The sequence below is a fragment of the Lemur catta genome, chromosome 1 (genome assembly GCF_020740605.2).
Source record: "Lemur catta isolate mLemCat1 chromosome 1, mLemCat1.pri, whole genome shotgun sequence".
Taxonomy (NCBI): Eukaryota; Metazoa; Chordata; class Mammalia; order Primates; family Lemuridae; genus Lemur; species Lemur catta.
The window spans coordinates 195,148,022-195,169,012 of record NC_059128.1 but is presented as its reverse complement, the minus strand read 5'-3'; the positions used below and the strand labels follow the sequence as shown (position 1 = coordinate 195,169,012).

Below are 20,991 nucleotides of genomic sequence, written 5' to 3'. Positions count from 1 at the left end.
TGCCAAGAGCACAGCAGCCCTGCCAGTCTACTGACTTCAGCCACCATTGGGAGGCTGCTACTGCTGTGGAATTCTTACTTCCTTTTGCACTCCAGAGAACTCCAGGAAAAGATGGAAGCTTTACTCACGTGTTTGTGGTGACACTGACGTAAACAAACGTACTGCGCTTCCAGTCGCATAAAAATTTATCACATACAAATATGTACAGTACATAATACTTGATAACAATAATCAACAATTATGTTTTGGTTTATGTATTTACTTTTAATTATTTTGTAAGTAGAGGATATTCCTTCTACTTAAAAAAGTTAACTGTAAAACAGCCTCAAGCAGGTCCTTCAGGAGGTATTCCAGAAGAAGTCGTGGTTATCATGGGAGACGACAGCTCTAGGCATGTTATTGCCCCGAAGACCTTCCAGTGGGACAAGATGAAAGACAGTGATATTGATCCTGACCCTGTGTAGGCCTAAGCTAATGTGTGTTTGTGTCTTAGCTTTTGACAGAAAAAGTTTAAAAAGTAAAAAAATGAAAAAATTTTAAAAATAGAAAAAAGCTTATGGAGTCAGGATATAAAGAAAGAAAATATTTTTGTACAGCTGTACAGTGTGTTTGTGTTTTAAGCTAAGTGTTATTACAAAACAGGCAAAAAGTTTAAAAATTTTTTAAAGTTTGTAACTTAAAAATGTTATAGTAAGCTAAGGTTAATTTATTATTGAAGAACGAAAAATATTTTTTTACAAATTTAGTGTAGCCTAGGTGTACAGTGTTTATAAAGTTTATAGTAGTCCACAATAATGTTCTAGAGGACTTCACATTCATTCATCAATCACTCACTGATTCACCCAGAACAACTGTCAGTCCTGCAAGCTCTATTCAGGGTAAGTGCCCTATGCAGGTGTACCTTTTTTATCTTTTATACCTTATTTTTACTGTATCTTTTCTATGTTTAGATACACAAACACTTACTAGTGTGTTACAATTGCCCACAGTATCCATTACAGTAACATGCTGTACAAGTTTGTAACCTAGAAGCAACAGGCTATATCATATAGCCCAGGTGTGTGGTCGGCTAGTCCATCTAGGCTTGTGTCAGTACACTCTGATGTTCACACAAGGATGAAATCACCTAAAGACTCATTTCTTCAAACATATCGCTATCGTTAAGCAATACATGACTGTGTAAGACCAAGAAATTAAATTTACTGTATGATGGTTGATCAGTCCATAACACAACTTGGAAACCACTGTATTTCACATGAGCATCAAATTTTAGGCTAATAAAAATAATTTATTCATATAAAACAAAAAACAACCTATTGCCAATAAGCATTCCAGAAAACAGATCAGGTCTATTATGTTAATAAGCATTTTTGTTAGAAATGAATTTACAATGAGATAATAATAACAGCTAAGTACTTATAAGGACTATTTTACTTAAATTTTGCAATCACTCTATGTGTCCTCTTATTGTCCCCATTTTAGAAATGGAAATCCAGGTTTACAGAGCTTAGGAACTTGCCCAAGATCATGTAGGAAGTGCTAAATTGAGGACTGAAGCCCAAGTCATCCTTAAAAAGGCTTTAACTACTAAGCTAAACTGCCTCTCCAGTCCTTGAACAAGTGGAAAGATATAGGACTTGGAGAACAAAAGCTTAGGTCTGATAACATGCTGTTTGACCTTCAGCAAGCCACGTGTATTCTCTCAACCTTAGCTTCCTCATTCATGAAATGAAGATTCTAATCCCTACTCTGCAAAACTATTAAAGAAACAAATAGTGTGAGTGTGAAACACTGATTTTAAGCTACAGGTTATACTAATAGAGGACATTATTATGAGAAAACGTTCCAAGGTATCTGTATTTTCTAAGTTAAACAAGAGGCTATGAAGTATTTTATCAACCTTGTTGGTCCATCTAATGTAGCACCATTAGCCATTCATTCAACCAAGATTGACAGAAGTTCCATGAAGACATCAAAATATATAAAGACAGATTCTTGTACTCAAGGAATTCACATCATTGTGCAAGAGTGTATGATCTATTGCAGTGGCTCTTTAAAAAAAACAGATCCTTTGGAGAATCAGGAGAGTAAATCATCCCTTCAGAAAAATGCATGCATTTGGATAACAGAAAATTATATTCACTGGCCAGGATACTGACTGACCTCAGGTTAAGAACCCCTGGTCTCCAACAAATGGTCCAGATGGAGAAAGAAGCAGTGTTTGATGGATCTGCAGTTCTGCAGGTTTCCTTTACAGGGGAAAACAGAGATGTCAAAAATATTAACACATCTTTGGGCTTCTAGAACACCTGGAAAGAGCATCCATTATGTTTGTGAGAGAAGGCTCTTCCAGGACAGTGAGCAGCAGGCCACCGATGACACATTCTGCCAGGAAATTAGGAGCCATGTGGCTATGAATGGTAGGAACAGGTCATGTCAGGGAACTCTTTAGTAGAGATTGAAATAACTCTGCTATGGAAACACACATTTATCTTTCCTCCTTTTAAAGGCAAGATTTCCAGTTTGCCATCAAAATTACCTCTGTTAGTCTGTTTCAACCTTTCTGATCCCACCTACCCTGCCCCTGGTGTCTGCTTCCTCCCACCTCTGCTGCCTCTGACTATGCCTAGGTGGGTTTTTTTTTTTTTCTTTTTTCTTTTTTTGCTGAGAGTGGGGGTCAGAGGTTCCCTTTCCCTGTTCTATGTTCTTTTTTGACACTATTTCAGATTTGGAGACTTCTTTTTTCTTTCTTTTTTTTTAAGAGACAGGATCTTGCTCCCTTGCTCAGGCTAGAGGGCAGTGGCATGATCATAGCTCACTGCAGCTTTGAACTCCTCGGCTCAAGCAATCCTCCTGCCTCACCCTCCTGAGGAACTGGTACTATAGGCGAGCACCACAATGTCCAGCTAATTTTTCTTATTTTTTTGTAGAGACAGGGTCTCACTATATTGTCCAGGCTGGTCCCGAACTCCTGGACTCAAGCAATCCTTCTGCCTTGGCCTCCCAAAATGCTGGGATTACAGGTATGAACCACCATAACTGACCTCCCTGTTCTACGTTCTAAGTGTAGGTGTTCTCCTTGGATCTAGTCCTGGCCCTCCTCTCTTCTCTGTAGTACATTTCTCACACCTGCTAGTGAACTCTCAAAACAAAAATACTTCAACTACTATCCTTATTAAAATTATTCCCAAATAAGTAAAATTCTAGCTCTGGCTTTATTTTTATCTTAATGTCTGATGTGCATTGCTGATATTTCTTAGGATATTTACTCTTTGATTCTTGCCAGAACTTTGGATCCAGGTGGCTCAAACAGGACTTCTTTCAATCAAACACACTCTTTTTTCTTAAAATGTCAACATCTTTGACTTTTTCCCATCTCTTTCCCGCATGTTCAGTGAATTGTCAACACTTATTCCATACTGCAGCCCCAGCACCTCTCCTTTCGATAATCCATGGCCATTCCCATGGCCATGATGGCAGTTCTTACTCTCAATGCATTCTCAAGGACTACAGCAACAGTTCTGGTTTCCAGCCACTCAACCCCTGGTTACTGCCCTCTTCGATATAACTTATACACAGTTTCCAGAACAATTGTCTTGACATACAATATGAATGGGTTATTCCTGCAATTACAAAACCCCAGGAGCTCCTTCATGCCTGTGGACTGAAGCCCAAAATCTTTAGTCTTGAACATAATCCTTTGCACTGTGACCCACCATAACTTTCTACCCACTACTTTCCTTCATGGATCCTGCAACTCCAGCCAGGCACCATTTTACAACACACACCCCAGAATTTCTCTTCCCTATTGCTGGCTTATGCAGTTCTCTTTCTGAAACTACCCCAGCCTAGTTCCATATGTTGAAATCCTACCCACTTCTCAAGGCTCTGTTCCATTTCCATCTCCTTCATGAATACCTTCCTGGTGTTTCAGTAAAAACAGCAACTTCCTCCTCCTCCAAAATCTTGGCATATTTTTATCTCTACCTCTCCAGTAGCACATACCACTGCTTCCTTCTATTACAGATAATTCCATACATAGATTCTCTCTTTTCCTAGGCTTTTTAAGGGTAAAAATGGAAGAGCATTTATTTTGTGTATCTTATGATAATCAGAATGAGCACCCAATACATTACCTGTAGTAGGTGCCAAATAAATATTTGTTGAATTAATATAACATGATATGTGAAGGCCCACAATGCTGCATCAGAAGAAACAGCAAGAGTAGCTGTTGCTCCTAAATTCTCAAGGCTAATTTAATCTGAGCCCAGGGGTACTTATTTTCATTTTTTATTGCCTTTATGATAAAGTGTTTCCTCACTGAGTGTGAGACCAGCTCGACAAAGTGGCACTGTCACCAACACTGGCACAATGTGATGACTGGACATGTGATGCATTAATAAGCATACCACCTTGAACAATCACAAAAGGTGGTATCCAAACATTATTAACATTAGTCTACAAAATGCCAGGACTCTGCAACTAATCATAATAATCGACACATTCTCAAATGGGTTACTCTCACATAAAACATTACTTTGGAGATTTATTATTTTCAAGCTACTGAATAAAATGCCTTTATATAAAAACATAAAAACCACAAAGGGCTGTGGTAACGGCATAGTAGTAGATAGTGCTGTGGTGGTGAAAAAATAGAAGTAGGTGTTGAGCTATGTTGAGAATTAGTTTACCCTTAATTCTTGCATGTGTTCTCCTTGTTGCCAGTGGTAGTGTAGGTTGTATGCATGTATGTATGTGTTTACTATTTTAGAAAACACTTCATTAAAACAGGTCAGAGAACTAAATCTTCTTGTGATTGAGGTATGAGAAATCACAAAACTAAAAGCCAGCTTTATAAAAAAGATAGTTTTTTTTTAAGTTCCCTGGTAGTTAATCTTATTTATAACGAGATTGATTATGCATAAATGAGTCTTGTTGCTTTTTTTAATAACCCAATTATTTGAAATAAAGAAAGGGTTTTATAATTGTGAGTTGAGAAAAAGAGGGAGGTGCTGTTTAGCAGCTCAGAAAAATGCCTGAAGGAGGTCCTTACTTCAGCAAAAAAAGTCACTGGGAATGACTAAGGAGAAATGCCTAACACAAAGAACACTGTAATAGAAGTCCACTGGCCTGTTAATTCTCAGACTTTTGCATGTAAAAGACTAGTAATTATTTCAATTGAGGGAACCAATATAGGGTTGCTAAATTTTCATTTTACCAAGTAAATACATTGGGATGGAGACAAAAAAAGTTAACAAAAATAATGCTTCTTATCATCACATGAAAGAATGAACATTTCAACATTAAAACAGTTTCTTTAAGTGGATATATTTGAATTAATGAAAATTCACTATTTTTTTTCATTTTGCCATAGATTAGTGAAAAGTCTGCCACAGGTATTTGGAAAATTGAAAGTTTGAAAAAGCTGCTCTAACTTTGGTTAGTACTAGCTCACTTGGTGACATTTGGAACAAGTTGAAGTCTCCAGGCCTTTGTTTTCCGATTTGCTAAGAGAAAGGCTTAAGTTAGATCAGCAGCAATGAAACTGGGAAATTTTCAAAGAATCTGTCCAAAAAAAGTCACTACCTTGTGAAACAATCTATAATATAGCAAATTTCTTCACTTGTAACATGCACTGTGCTTCTCGCCCCCCAACTCTAACTTTTCTGAAACTGGAATAAATCTTATAATCAATGGTCAAAGAAACTGGCTAATTCTCACTCAGAGAGGTAAGTTATGGCACAGCTGTTTTCTCCTGTGCAAGTGTCTTAGCCTGGGAAAGTGTGAACTTTAGGCTATGTGTTCATCCTTGTTCCTTCAACTGGTTCTGCCTCTGACGGTTGAGTTTTCTGTTAAACTTGGATCTGAAATTGTCCTCAATAGGAATGTCCTATGATGGCAGCAATGAGCAGAAAAAGTACTGTGTATGCAAAAGAGAACAAAAAGGGTACCGATGAATATAAATTTACTGTAAGTGATGCAAATATTCATCACATAGAAAAATGAACCGACTGATTTTCTTGTAAAACAACAATCAAATGTTTTACAAAGGACCCCAGAATAGAGGACACATGCAAGTAGACAAATCTATTTAAGTAGATAAATCTTTTGTCCTTGGGATATTCAAAAGGACTGTCTGTTGGATGCCAAGCAGCACAGTTAAAGGCAGAAGAATTTGCCAAATCTTTCAGAATAAATCACAGTGTGTTTTCAAAGCTAGGAAAGGTGAATAACCCGTGAATGCTGTGCTAAGGACTAATTGCTCAAGTGCTAAACTGTAAAAAAAGCTTCCTCACAACTTTCAAAATTAGCTGTATAACCTCAGGCATATAATTAAATTGGAGTGTGTGTGGAGGATAGGGGAATGGGGTAGAATATTCAAGTAATCAAATGTAATTGCAGAGAGTATCCCAGTATTCTTTGATATGCCTTAAGATTGCATTTTCAACAAAAAGGCACCAAAAAGTTTCAATCAGAAAATGTATTATGAAAGTATTATGTCATACGCATGACAACTGATGGCCAAAGTGATTCTGAAGTATGTTAAGAAGGTTTAGATTTTTACCGAAGGAATAATATGTCATTGTATGAACAAATATACACCACTGTTGTTTTTTAAAGAACTGTACATTTTTTCTTTTTAAATTTTCTTTCTTTCATAAAAAGCTGTTATTAAATTGAGATGTCTCTTAAAAGTAATGGGCTAGAACCAAGGAAGTAAGAAACTAAGTAAGGATTAATTCTGAAATCTCTTATCAATGAAATTATGATATAAATGATTTAATCCTTTTTTCTTTTTCTCATTCTTTTGCCTCTCCCTCCAGCTACACTGCCTGTTGTGACCCTTTCCCTACACTCTTAACTTTCAGTTTTCAACAGGATATGTATTTATGTTTTTTTCTACACTACTGAATCAAGCAAAAAAGAAAGCTCTTCAGATATCTCTCAAACATGGTGAAGTTGCTGAAATGGCAAGGTAAATCGAAAGGGCAGAACCATGGAGAAAGGAACCTATAAAGATTCAATTTGCCAGAAAAAATTATGAAAGACTTGGAACTAGGCCAAGATGATTACTGAGTATCTTTAATGAAAACTAACTATGGGCTAAAATACACACTTCCGGTTACCTCACTTGATGGGTTTTGAGCCTGCCTTTGAACAAGTTTACAACCCTTTAAGTTGTAGAAAACTGATAGTGATGCAAACGATTATTGTCCATAAAAATGCACAGCATACATATATGGTGGAATGCAACTGATTGCTGCTCTGTGTATACTGACTAGTTTTGCATCTATTAAGCAAATGTATTTCATATTTCAGTATTTCTGATAGGCTTATATATCCATCTGCTTTTTGGATGCTCTCCTGAATTGGTTGTAACAGTTTACTGGTTCTCTCATGAATTAATAAACTAAACAAAATCTTTCACATGTGTTCATTTTATATTTGTATGAGAGTCAACATTATAACCTTTTAAAAATATATTCTTTAATTGATTTTAAAATCTTCAAAGCTAGAAATTTTTCTCTTAAAAATATTTATTTTCATAGGATAATACAATAATAAGAGCAGGAAGGTACCAGAATATTAGCCTTTCCTAATCACTAAATATTTCTTAATTATTGGTTGAATTAGTACTATACCAGTAATACCCCAGAATGATTGGGTTGAACTCTGTAGCTTGAAATTACTGATCACATAACAACTAGCACTGACCTGGCTGTGCTACAAGTATAAAGTTTTTGGGTATTTTGCATGCATCCAAGAGGAAGTTGGGCCTCGTGACCTGCTCATTTAGGGACTAAAAAATTGTCTTAGTCATTTTATGTTTCCATAACAGAATACCACAGACTGGGCAATTTATAAAGTAAATAAATTTATTAGGCTTACAGTTCTGGAAGCTGGGAATTCCAAGAGCATGGCACCAGCATCTGGTGGGAGTCATCCCATTGCAGAAGAGTAAAATGCAAAAAGGCAAGAGAGGGTGAGAGAGGGCCAGACAGAGGGGAAAAGGTGGCCAAACTCCTGCAATAACCAGCCCACTCCCATGATAACGGGATTAATCATTCATGAGGGCAGAGCCCTCATGGCCCAGTCACCTCCCAAAAGCCCACCTCTTAACACCACCACTATGGCAATCAAGTTTCTAACACATAAACTTCTGGGGGACACATTCAAACCACAGCACAAGTCCAGCTGGAAATTCTGGGGAGTTTTGAAACTATATATTCCCTTGGGAAACAATCAAGGGAATATGTAGTGGCAAAACTCTCCAGAATTTCTAAAGTGCTTTGATGTATATTTACTGTATTAAGTCTGAATTCCTCAGCATCAAGAGAAGGCTAATTGGAATGAAGATGAACTGTGACTTAGAAGAGAAGACTCTTTCTTTGGCAGTGCCTGAGGCTTGTAAGATTCTGAGTTTTTCCAGGAGCCTCCCTGGGCCACAATATCACCTGTCTAGTGGGAGGTAAGGGCTCTAAACCTCCAAGAGTATTTCACAGCTACAACAGCCTCTTGTGAAATTGTTTTGACTCAATAAATAGATGTTGAATAACTAAATCTCTGGTCAATCCTTTTCCCACCTTACACCATAAGAAGTTAAAATACTCAATTGTATTCTTTTACAGGTTAAAATAATACTGATAAAGAAAAAATTATTCATGACACTTGTTAAACACAGTAAAAAGAACTTTATTCAAGACGGACTACTGCAATGGAGGTTTTGCAGTAGTGCAGAGAGATCAGGCATAACTCTGAAAATGAGGACAATGGGAATTTATAGCCAAGACAAAGGGTGGATAGAAAATTACTAAGAGGAAACATCAAGAGTAAGGGTGATTCTGCCTAAATTGATGGGACAGGATCTTGGTGAAGGCGGGCCAGGGCAATAAGAGATCAAGGATGGGGAATGAGGAATTTGATCAGATATCAAAAGTGGAGGATTCTCGCTAAATTCACCCAGCCAAATTCTTACTAAAACTGGACCCAGCAGGCCAAGGGCAGAGTCTAGGGTCAGGACCTAGTGGATAAGAGGGCTCAGAAGAGCCTGCCTCAAGTTTGGTCAAGGAGAGAGCCTTTGTCAATGCAGTCCAATAGAAATTTCTGTGATGACAGACATATTCCATATGCACGCTTATCCGATGAGGTAGCCACTAGCCATGGGTAGCTACTGGGTACTTACAATGTGGCTAGTGAAACAAAGGAAACATATTTTTAATTTTATTTGATCTTAATTAATTTAAACAGCCACATGTGGCTAGTGACTACACAGTTCAGAGCTGAAAAGTAGGCTAAACAGATCAACTTTTCACAACATTGGTTCTTGACCACGTAACTCGTAATACAAGCATTTAAAACAAAAGCAGAGAACAATTAGTAGCATGAACCCCATAAAACATATTTCCTTAGCTAAGATGTTTTTATTTAAAAACAAACTCCCTTCCTTCGGGAGATCTCAAATGGTAGAGACTTCATTTGGAATTCCAAAGGCTTTTGATTAAAGCAGGTGATTATTGGAGAAAATAAAATCAATCAATGCCAACAAAACCCAGTGATCTGGCAGGTCCCCAGCCCTCCTGGAAATGTGATTTGGACTTTCCATAAAATGGTAATGAATAATTCTCCTTGGCACAATTGGGGAGAATTTGTACTTGCCAATGAATGACTTCCTTTGGATTCCTGTCAGGAGAGCAAAATGAGTGACACACAGGCTCTAAGATAAAATTCAATGAGTAGTTCCAGAAAGAGTGTAAATGTCATCATCAATCAGGGTCACATGTGGCCCAAAACCTCTGTGGGACTAAGCCAGGCACTAATGGTCTTAACTTACTAATTAATGTTTTAAGAAATCCCTGCTGTTTGATCTCTTCCCCAGACAGTGGGCTTGTCTGTTTACAAAACTGTAGAATGTTCACACTGGAAACACCTTGTATGTCCCTCTCATGTAGGTGAGGAAACTGAATATTTTTACTGAACAATTTCTTGTACACAAAGGATGTTTAATGAGCTAAAGAAATACTAAACTATGAATGCAATACCTGGAATTTCATTCATTCTATTCATTCATTCAGTAAATACTCCTCTTTGCCAACTACATGCCCAGGCCTGGCACTGGGTGTTAGGGATAAAGAAGAAAACAGGATGACACAAGCGATCTACCTTTGTGGCAATTTCCTTCACGTGTTATGTCTACACTGTTCAAAGGCATATTCAACTTTTTGTTCAAAATGTTTAAAATACTGCATTTTCTAATTTTTTATTATTAAAATATTGCCTGCACAATACAGTTTTTAAAAGTTGGCTATGTCCCTGAAATCTAAAAATACCCAGGTGTAAGGTTACTTCTCAATTATTTTGCTAATGAGGGGAGTTGTAGCCCCATTCATGCTTCAGTCATTCATGTGCACTAAAGTGACACCTGAGTGTATCCTGAAGGGCTGGGGAATGAGGTAAAACTTTAAGAGTAGTTATTTAGTACACAAACTTCAAGAAAAAAATTCTCATAGACTTTTAGAGCATTCGAAATCAGTTTTAAACTTATCTTGATAATGTACAGTAAGAACTGCAAATATACTATTGTAATAGAATGATATGCCAGTAGAGGACAGCAGTATAGGACTATTGGCCAAACACATCAAAGTATCCCAAATCAAATTATATTTGAATTATTCTTACAGAGTGCTTCTTTTTTTTTTTTTTTCTTTTTTGGATTTTCTGTCTCTCCCCACTACAATGTTAGCCTCATAGCTGCTATTTTGCTTTTTCAGCTTTAACCTCTTGCCTTATTTTATAAGATCATGTATGAGGATTTAAGGACATCACAAAACTCGCCTGAGCTGAAATGCATAGGCGCAATTTGCCCCATTGTTTACTGAAGCCACGCAAAGCTAATTCCTTACCTTGGCTAATAACTGTAATGTTCCTAAGATCTGAGGGCTCTCTTAGTAAGACGGTTTAGACTGATGGGATTTTGATACCAATGTAAATAAGGAAGGATGTTAATATTAACTTGAATCTTGTGAAATTGTCAATTCCTTAAGTTGAAGTGGTCAAATACCAGCAACCTCATATGCTTCAATCTGCTACTGAGCATTTGCTGTGTGTCAAGCTGTTGTTTTACTACTTTACATTTCATACAGTTGTTTTGATAGTTTTTAAAAATGTATACTAATTTAGAAACCTGGAAAAATTTCTTTATTCTTTATTATGATTTCTTCTAAGTACTGTTTTCACTTTGTGCTAGAAATGTTAGAGATTGACAGAAGGAACTCTTACTGATACAGAACACCAACCTAAATTAAATGGCTCTTAATCACAAAAGTACTTGTGGCTCACATTTATTTTGCCCTGGGAAATTAAGTTACCTACATCACTTTTTTAAACTGTCTTTTTCAGGACTACAAACTGTGTGGAAAGTGAAAGTAAGAAAGAATGTGTCCAAAAATAATTATACTGCTTTGTTTTATGAAGCTCCGTAAACTTAAAATAAAAAAGTTCTCTGACATTGACTAATGTTGTGTTAATGGGACCTGATAATATTTGCCTGTTACCTGCCACACACATTGTAAAACGGGGATTTCTCAAAGCAACTTTGGTTTCCTGTTCCTGCTCATCACTGTGAATGACTGAAAAGGCAACTTGTAATTTGTATTGCAGAGTGTGGGCAAGCAAGTAAAACATAAGTGGTTGTAAAAAGGCTCTGTAAGAGTATTCTGGTTACATTTCCTTGCAATTTTCAGAACAACATTTACAATACAGTAACAGCTCTAGGAGCATGTAAAAAGATGTGTTAAGAAAGTCAGCCGATGGTAATGTTGGGTAGGTGAAAAAAAAAAGTTGGGAAGGTATTGTACTTCTCCACAAAGCACTTCAAATTCGACCACTCTTATTTTCCAAGATGCAGAGAGAAATGGATTTAATTAATTTCTCCTGCATTGGATCCTAGTTTAACAGTCGTCACTCAGAGGAAACTGTCCCTTATCAAGCTCCTTACACAGCAGCTTAAAGCTATTCACATCACTGGACAGGTAGAATGGGAAGGATATTTTATGGATCTTATACTTGTGCCAGCATCCACTGCTCTGGCATACAGTTAGCATGCATCACTCTCCTTAGTAAGCACTGAAGGATCTCAGAAGAGTCATGGTGAAATGCAGGTGAGGAGGGTGGCTTTTTTTTTTTTTTTTAACTTTTGCATTGTTTCTTACCTGCTTAAGCATTATCAAAAGTTAAAGCTAGTTGTGTCAGAGAAATTTCAGAGAATATTTTTTTTCAGAAACTATTTTAATGACTTCAAGATATGAGTCAGAGCCTATCATGCAGATAAGACTTGTCCATGAGTAAATTAGGGTAAAATGAAAGCTAGACTTAACTTTTTAAAAAAATACAGGTAATTGGCCCTGCAGAGAATGACCGAATGATGGGCATCGGGTTGCCGTGAGTATGATAAGATTTTACACTATAACAGATCTATAGATCTATATTTAAATATACAGTTTTATAATCCCAGTAAGAAAAATAATGAGAGTCAAAGCTCAACTTGAGATATGTGCAAGACAGGTTATCCAAATAGGATGGGACATACTGTCATATTTTCTCACTTCTGCTATTACGTGTAGATTCTACACATGAATGGCCATGGGCTAGAAGATTTAGGGAATTGTTGGTAAAATTCAGAAATATGATAGAAATGTCTAGGTTTCAAAATGAAAAGAGAAATTCTTCCCATAAAATATAACTTTGACCTCAATTTTCTCCCCAGGGACCATTAATTCATGGAATTCTAGAGCTGGAATAATAATATAATGGACCAGGCATCTAGACATAATATAAATTATTACTAATCTTCATAACAAATCTATAGGTAGATGGAGGCGATCCTCTTTTATAGATTAAGAAACTGAAACCTGTTAAGTTTGAGACATTTTATCATCTTCACACAGTTTATTAAGGAGTAGAGAGGGGACCTGAACTTTTGTCTGAAGGCTTTAAATGCCTAAAATGCTATTTCACTATGCCATGCTGCCCATGTTGCATGGGATTTAGAGGTTATCTGGTTCACTTCTGGTTAATTTATGCAGGAATTCTCGTACAAGACACACAAAGCTGTCCATCTCAGTTTTAGATTGCCTTACTTGGTGAGGTATCCCTTAACGTTAGGATAAAATCTCACTGTCTTTAACATATTGATCCTAATTATGCCAAATAATTCTACAAGATTTAAATGTAAAAATATTAATTGGGATTTTAACCTACCATTTAAATCATTACAGTACTTACACTCTTTAGCCAAAAAAAGTTAAATAGGTAAAACATTCACTGAGCACAATATTCAAAAGGTATAAAAAAGCATATAGCAAGGTTAATCTTTCCCACACTCCTTTGTCCCTTAGTCAGCTAATTTCCCTTGGTGGAACTTACCAATGTTATCTTCCAGAGATATCTTATGCATATACAGCATATGTATTACCCCTTTTCTTACAGAAATAATAACATATATTCTATACACACTGGTTACACCCTCATTTTTTCATTTAACAACGTATGTTGGAAACTATTTCCAATTTATTACATAAAGAACTTCCTCATTTTTTTTTATCAGCTTCACAGCATTTCACTGTATGGATATGCCATAATTTATTTAATTAGTCTATTACCAATGGGAATTTATATTATTGTAAACTTTTGCTATTACAAATAGTGCTGCAAGGAGTAATTTCAGTAATAGATCATTTCACAGGTGTGCAATTATCACTGCAGGATGAACTCCTAGAAGTTAAATTGTGGGCTCAAAAGATACAAGTAGTTGTAATTTTGATAAATACACCAAATTGCCCCCAACAGAGGTTATATTATTACAAACTCTAGGAATATACTCAAAAACAAATAAGGAATATCTACATAAAATAAAAGTCAAAGTGCTGCTGAGGTATAGGTACAAAAAAGACTACAATACTTTATCATTTATTTAGTGCTTTTGCCAAAATAAGAACAGATTAACATGTTAAACAACACTGTGAGGGTACAATCAGCAAGATCCAGATGGTGGGGAAATCCACAGGAAAACTGATTCAGCTTCAACAAACAAAATGCAGGAATTAAGGGCAGCGAGAGCCAGAGAAACAGGGAGACAGATGGCTTAAAAGAGATTTGAGAGATATATCAACAAATTACAATGCCTGGACTTTATTTGGATTCTGGCTGAAACAATCTGTAAAAGTCATTTATAGTAATTATGAGACAGTGGGGGGAACAGACTAGGATAAATGGAAATTGATACTTTATTTTTAGATAAGAATATTTAATATTATAAAAATGTCAGTTCTTCCTATGTTACACTATACATTTAATGCAATTTCAATAAAAATAGCAACTTTAAAAAATTGGACAAGCTAATTTGAAAGTTTATATAGAAAAACTAAGAAGCAAGAATAGCAAAGAAAATTTTGGGGACAAAAGAATAGTGATGACATACTAAAATGTGTTAGAAAGCTACAATAATTAAAGTAGGGTGGTTTGAAATATAATTTAGTATGTGATAAAACCTGGCATTTCAAATCAGTGGGTTAAGAGAGATTATTTAGTAAAAGATAACAATGATAACTGGTGTTGGGAGAACAGGATATCAATGTACTTAAAAAATGAGGAATATGCATACTTTGTACTTTAAATCAAAATAAATTCCAGACTTTAAAAGTGAAAAATGAAACTTTAAAGTTCTAAGGAGAAATCATGGAAATTTTTTAACATACACATTTCAAACTTATATTCATATGTAAATATAGACATATACATATTTGTACATAGATTTTTCATATATATGCATACATATACATGTATGTATATATATATAAAATATATGTATATGTTATATGTGTATATATATATTTTTATATATATACATACACACATAGTGTTGATTGGAGAAGCCCTAAGTGTGACAAAGCCCCAGGAGCCATTAAAGAAAAAATTAATAAATACGACTATGTTAAAATGAAAAAATATGCACAGCAAAAAACATATGACTAAAGTCAAAAGACAAGTGACAGACTGCCAAATCATAAATTACTGACAAAAGGATGGTTTCCTTCCTCTACAAAGGACTTCTATAAATTGATAAAATAAAAAATGCTATAGAAAAATAGGCAAAGGATATGAATAGACATTTCACCAAAAAGGTATTACAAATGGCTTTTAAACACATAAAACTATGGTCAAACTTTTTGATAATTACTAATTAAAATAAAACCACACTGAGTTACCAGTAGTCACTTACCAGATTGATAAAAATAAATTAAGGCTTAAACTCTTAGAGAATGACCCTAAAGCTATTTGATTTGTGAAAAAAAGTAGATGAGGGAAAAAAGCAATCACCTCGTCAAAGCTATAGGACATGCCTTTAATCTCTAGGTTTGGAGTGTTATGGTTTTATCTTACTCATACAAAGATTTTCATAATTCTTAGTAGCTCTAGGATTGTTGGAATTATAAATGAGCATTGGCTTCAACTTAAAGCCACCAGCTGCATTAGTCCCTAACAAGAGAGTTAGCCTGTCCTTTTGAAGCATTGAAAGCAGACATTGACTTTTTCCTCTCTGGCTATGAAAGTCCTAGACTGCAACATCTTCCAATAGAAGACTGTTTTGTCTTTATTGAAAATCTGTTGTTTAACGTAGCCACCTTCATCAATGATCTTAGTTTGATCTTCTGGATCTGGATAACTTGCTGCAGCTTCTACATCAGCACTTGTGATTTACCTTGCACTTTTTATGTTATAGAAATGGCTTCTTTCCTTAACCTCATGAACCAACCTCTATTAGCTTCCAACTTTTCTTCTGCAGCAGCTTCCTCACCTCTCTCCACCTTTACAGAATTGAAGAGAGTGGGTCTTTCTCTGGATTAGGCTTTGGTTTAAGGAAATGTTGTGGTTGGTTTGACCTTCTATTCAGACCACTAGATAGAAGCTCCATGTCAGCTTTCTTATCATTCTTATGTTCACTGGAGTAGTACTTTTAATTTCCTTCAAGAACTTTTCCTTCATATTCACAACTTGGCTATCTGGTGCCAGAGGCCTAGCATTCTGCCTATCTTGGCTTCTGACATGCCTTCCTCACTAACCTTGATCATTTCAAGCTTTTGATGTAAAGTAACAGATGTGTGACTCTTCCTTTTACTTGACCACTTAGTGACCATTGAAGGGTTATTAATTGGTCTAAAGTCCATATTGTTGTGTCTCAGGGAATACGGAGGCCTGAGGAGAGGGACAGAGATGGGGGAATGGCCAGTCATTGGAGCAGTCAGAACACACAACATGTATGGATTAAGTTTGCTGTCTTTTATGGGTGTGGTTTGTGGCTACCGAAAACAATTACAATGGTAACATCAAAGACCACTAATCATACATTATCATAACAGATATAATAATGAAAAAGTTTGAAATATTGTGAAAATTACCAAAATGTGACACAGAGACATGAAGTGAGCACGTGCTTGTGGAAAAATGGCACCAATAGACTTGGCTTGATGCAGGGTTGCCACAAATCTCCAATTTGTAAAAAATACATCTATAAAATACAAGAAAGAAAAGTGCAATATAACAAGATATGCTTGTAATATCTAACTTACCTTATGACTACTTACTAAGGAATACTTTGGCGGGTTTATGACCTTAGCACAGAACATGGCCACAAACCATAATTCAAAATTCTTTGACTTAGTATAATTATGTTAACAGAGTGAAATTATGTTCATATTTAAATCTGCATGGCTTAATAATTGCAGCAGTCAGCACCATCTGTTGATTGTTGTCCTCAGTGTCTGCAGCAGGAAGGGTGTGGTCAATTTTTTTTTTTTTTTTTTTTTGGTTGTGGCTCTCTTGCTATTCCTTACATTTTAGCCGTTAAAATTGATAGCATTTTAAAATTCTTCCAGTAATTATTGCAATGAGGCTATCAGGCAACAAAAAGTGTCCCCAGGGGGCTAAGTTATTTTAAGATTTAGAACCTAGTAAGATTTGATAGTGAGTATGTGGTCTCTATGCATCATTAATATCATTAATGTGAGTCAAAAGTGCTAGATTAAATGGCTTCTAGGAGAGCATAATTTATTCTGAATGACATAACTTTAAAATGTTTTTATAACCTATTATTAAAAAGGGAGACAATAAAACTACTTCTCTAAATCAGTACTTCCCAATGTGTGGTCTGGTGACTTCTGCATCAGAACTTCCTAGGAGGTGGTTAAAATACAGTTTGGAAGCCACATCGCCAAACTCTGGAACCAGAAATTCTAGACGGTGGCCTCAATTGCCTGTATTTTTAAGGGCCATTTCAGGTGATTGTTATACACACTCAAGTGTGAAAAGCAAGTTGGTAGAATATCAACTGGGACATGCCTGTCAGTAAAAGTGTAGTTGAAACAAGGGAGTGGTGGTGTGAGAGGAATGGGGAAGGAAGAAGTATCTGAGTGTTAATTACTAAGCCAGGCTCTTTACAGGCCAGCTCATTTATTCCTTTACAATCGAGTGGCTGTGATATTCACTTTGTTTCTAGGATTATTGTTTAATATCTGCTCCCTCCCTAAATTGTAAGCTTCATAAGGACAGGAACCACATTTGTCCCACTAAGACTATCTGGGTCCAGCCCACTGCCTGGCCCAAGTCCGCACTCAGTGTTTGTTGAGTGAATGATTTGAGTGTATCATCCCTGCTTACACACAGGCCAACTGAGATGCAGAGACTTTGGGTAGTTACCCGAGACCACACAGTTTACAAATAGTGAGCAGAGAGTCAATGAGGTCTGGCTCCTAAGTCCAGGCCCCATTCCCACAACATCTCCTTGTCATGGGGCATTTGATTTGTTTGTAAAGGAGACTTCTGTCTACTTTGCCTGATAAACATTAAAAACTTCAAAAACCCCTGTAATGGAACTTAGTTAGAAAGTGAGTTATATAAGATATTGGAATGTGATAACTATCCTGGAAAAATAAAAAACTTAGAGAAAAGGGATAAGGAAGCGAGGGAGCGAGTATTGAAATTTTAAACAGAAAGATTAGAAAGTCTTCACAAGAATGGAAAAACATGCACCACATGTACTACCAACAAATTGGTATTAACTGATCAACACTTAAGTGCACATATAGTAATAACATTCATTGGGTGTCGGGCAGGTGGGAGGGGGGAGGAGGGGATGGGTATATACACACCTAATGGGTGCAGTGTGCACGGTCTGGGGGGATGGACACACTTGAAGCTCTGACTCAGGTGGGGCAAAAGCAATATACGTAACCTAAACATTTGTACCTCTGTAATATGCTGAAATAAAAAAAGTTAAAAAGAAAGCCTTCACTGAATAGGTAATTTTTGAATAATGGCTTCAAAGATGTAAGGTGAAGAAGCAAGCTCTGGATATCTAGGGTCAGAGGCCAGGAATCAGCAAGTGCGAATGCTAAGGAAGAAGTGTTGTCTGGTTGGTCCAAAGATCAGCAAGAATCCAACACAGCTGGAGTGGAGACTGCAGAGGAGCGTGAAGGAAGGTAATTAATCTTAATTGGAGTGACTAAGGAAGAATGGGAAGGAATGATTTAGAAACTGAGCAAAGAAAAAACTGATTTGAAGAAGAGAGAAATGAGGCAGTAGCTGGATGGAGAAGTGGGTGTTTAAGAGAGAGTTTTCTTTGTTTGCTTGTTTGTTTTAGGTAGAAAAAAAACAGCATTTTTTTTCTAGTAGTAATGATCTAGGAGGGTGATATTGATTATTTAGGGGAGAAGGGCATTGCAGGAGTGGTATCAAGAGAGGAGGAGAGGGAATGATGTCTAGGATATAAGTAGAGGGGTTGGCCTTAGATGGAAGCACAGAGAATGGATCTATAGAAACAGGAGAAAAGTCAAAGTACACAGGTACACGTGCTTTTAGGTGGGAACATGGGGTAGTGGGAGACCATGGAAGTTTTCTGATGGGCTCCCTTCTCTCCATGAAACGGGCTGCAAAGTCCTTAGCCAAGACCAAGGCTGGGAGGAGGTGCTGGAGAACCTGCCCTAAGAACATTTTCCATGGCATTCTACTTGCATATAAGTACTGTGCTAGGTATTTCTGCTTTAACATATGGAAATATCTTAAGCACAGACTCTTGCCAAGGCAGTGTTACTCATCTTTGCTTATAATTAGCTTGGAAAGTAAATTGCACAAGTAATGAATTTTGAAAAATAAATTATTACAGATTGAAAACCTCCTTTGTTCCCACTTGTATTGCAAATTTATTCTCTCAAAATTATTTCATGTTCTGAATGTCACTGAGAAATTTAGTAGATCGCTGAGCTGCACCACAGAAGTGGGTTTCCAACCATAATTTAATTGAAAAGGTCATAATTAAGTTTCACCATATGGGGTTGCCAGATGCCATCAATGCAATGTAAGTTTGAAGAAGACACTATTGAGTGTGTTGAAGCACATTTTATAAGCAATGAAAGCTATCATTTATGCAACAGAAATCACTCTAATGTCTTATGAAATTAGGACATCAGTAGACTATACAGTTGTTAGAGGTCAAGGTAGAATGAGTAATCATAGTTGCAAGATAACACCCTATATAAAGATATACATAAGTCAGACAATAAAGGTATTACAATCCTCCACTCCACCACATCAATCAAATTTTTAAGGCTAACATGGCTTAAAGTTTTTACACCAATTCATTTGATAATACAATTGGAAAGGGTTACAACTGGAAATTTGGTTTTATTAACAGAGAATCTGGGCAAAGCATCAATCATTAAATAGAGGTCTATAACTTTTTAACCTGGGGACAATGAATAAACTGAAATTGCTATCACTGAGCTTTCAGCTTGTTGTTTGTACTCTTCAAGCCTCAAAGCTCTTGCAACCCACTGGCCAGTATTGCAATGGATAAACTTAATACTTGTGATCTCAAATGTATTAAGTCTATTATTCAAATATCTTAAAGCAACCTCATAGTAAAAGATCATGCCTGAGTAAACCATATAAGCGACACTGTTCTCTCCCCCTTCAGGTTAGGTGGAAGAGAGTTCTTGTACAAGCAAAGAATTCATTTGCCTTAATTGTACACCAGGAACAACTATTGTAGTGTTAAATCTTGTTCAAATACAGATGTATAAATTCCCTCTGCCACCAAAACAATGGCATTCCAAAGTTGAAGATCCAAATCTACACACCCTGCAGAGAATAATCATTTGGTCTTATTTTTCCTGAACTTGGCCACACTGTTATTTGCAGAATTATGGTGATGAACGGATCTAATATGTTAATGCCTTAAATCCTAATGATGTTGAATTTATCCCCCTTGCAGGCTGGTCTGAACACATGTGAAACTAATGAAGGAAAGGCAAATTCAGATCGTTTGAATTGTGTAATCTTTGGAGAGATAAGATAAATTCAGGAGAGATGTTCCACTTAAACAATCTATAGAGTTTCAACAAGTTAAGGGTTGTAAACGCAGTCAAGACACACACAGACACACACACACACACACACACGCACACACAATTTGGAGCCAGGCCTCCAGAATTGAGGAAACCCCTGTCTCCAGCTCACCAATTTAAGCTGAGGTAGCATGTTCAACCCAGAGACATAGTATTGGAGGACAGGGGGTTACACGTATTCTCCGGTCAGTTTCCTTCTGCTGCACTGGCAATAGAAAAGTGTGCAATGCTCAGAGTTCTAAAGCCAGGCAGGAACATTTTCTCTTAAAATTAGTTATCCAGCTGTCAGCAGGCCCTCCTCCTACCAGAACCACTGCAACTTTGGTAAGACCAAATTAATAGCACAACTCAAGAGAAACTGATGAGGCCAGCCAGCTGAACCACTGAAATATGGAAGCAGCAAGACTAATTTGTCAGAGAAGCAAATTTATTTATGTTTACAAAGTATATTTTAAAGGATACAAATAAACTGCCAGATGAAAACATACATAAGGCAAGGTCTGTAAGGCTCCTGGGCACAGGAGCTTCTGTCACT

General features: G+C 36.5%; 1 protein-coding gene across 3 annotated transcripts in view; it reads right to left on the bottom strand.

The window, feature by feature from the left end:
• Positions 1 to 20,991, bottom strand: part of SERPINI1 (serpin family I member 1) — a 77,524-nt gene that overhangs the window by 31,484 nt on the left and 25,049 nt on the right. Inside the window, exon 2 of one of the 3 annotated variants that reach the window (XM_045539593.1) lies at positions 2,164 to 2,249. The exons of the other annotated variants lie outside the window; for them this stretch is intronic. The gene's annotated coding sequence lies outside the window, so the exon portion shown is untranslated. The remainder of the gene's footprint in view (positions 1 to 2,163; positions 2,250 to 20,991) is intronic. 3 annotated transcript variants of the gene reach the window in all.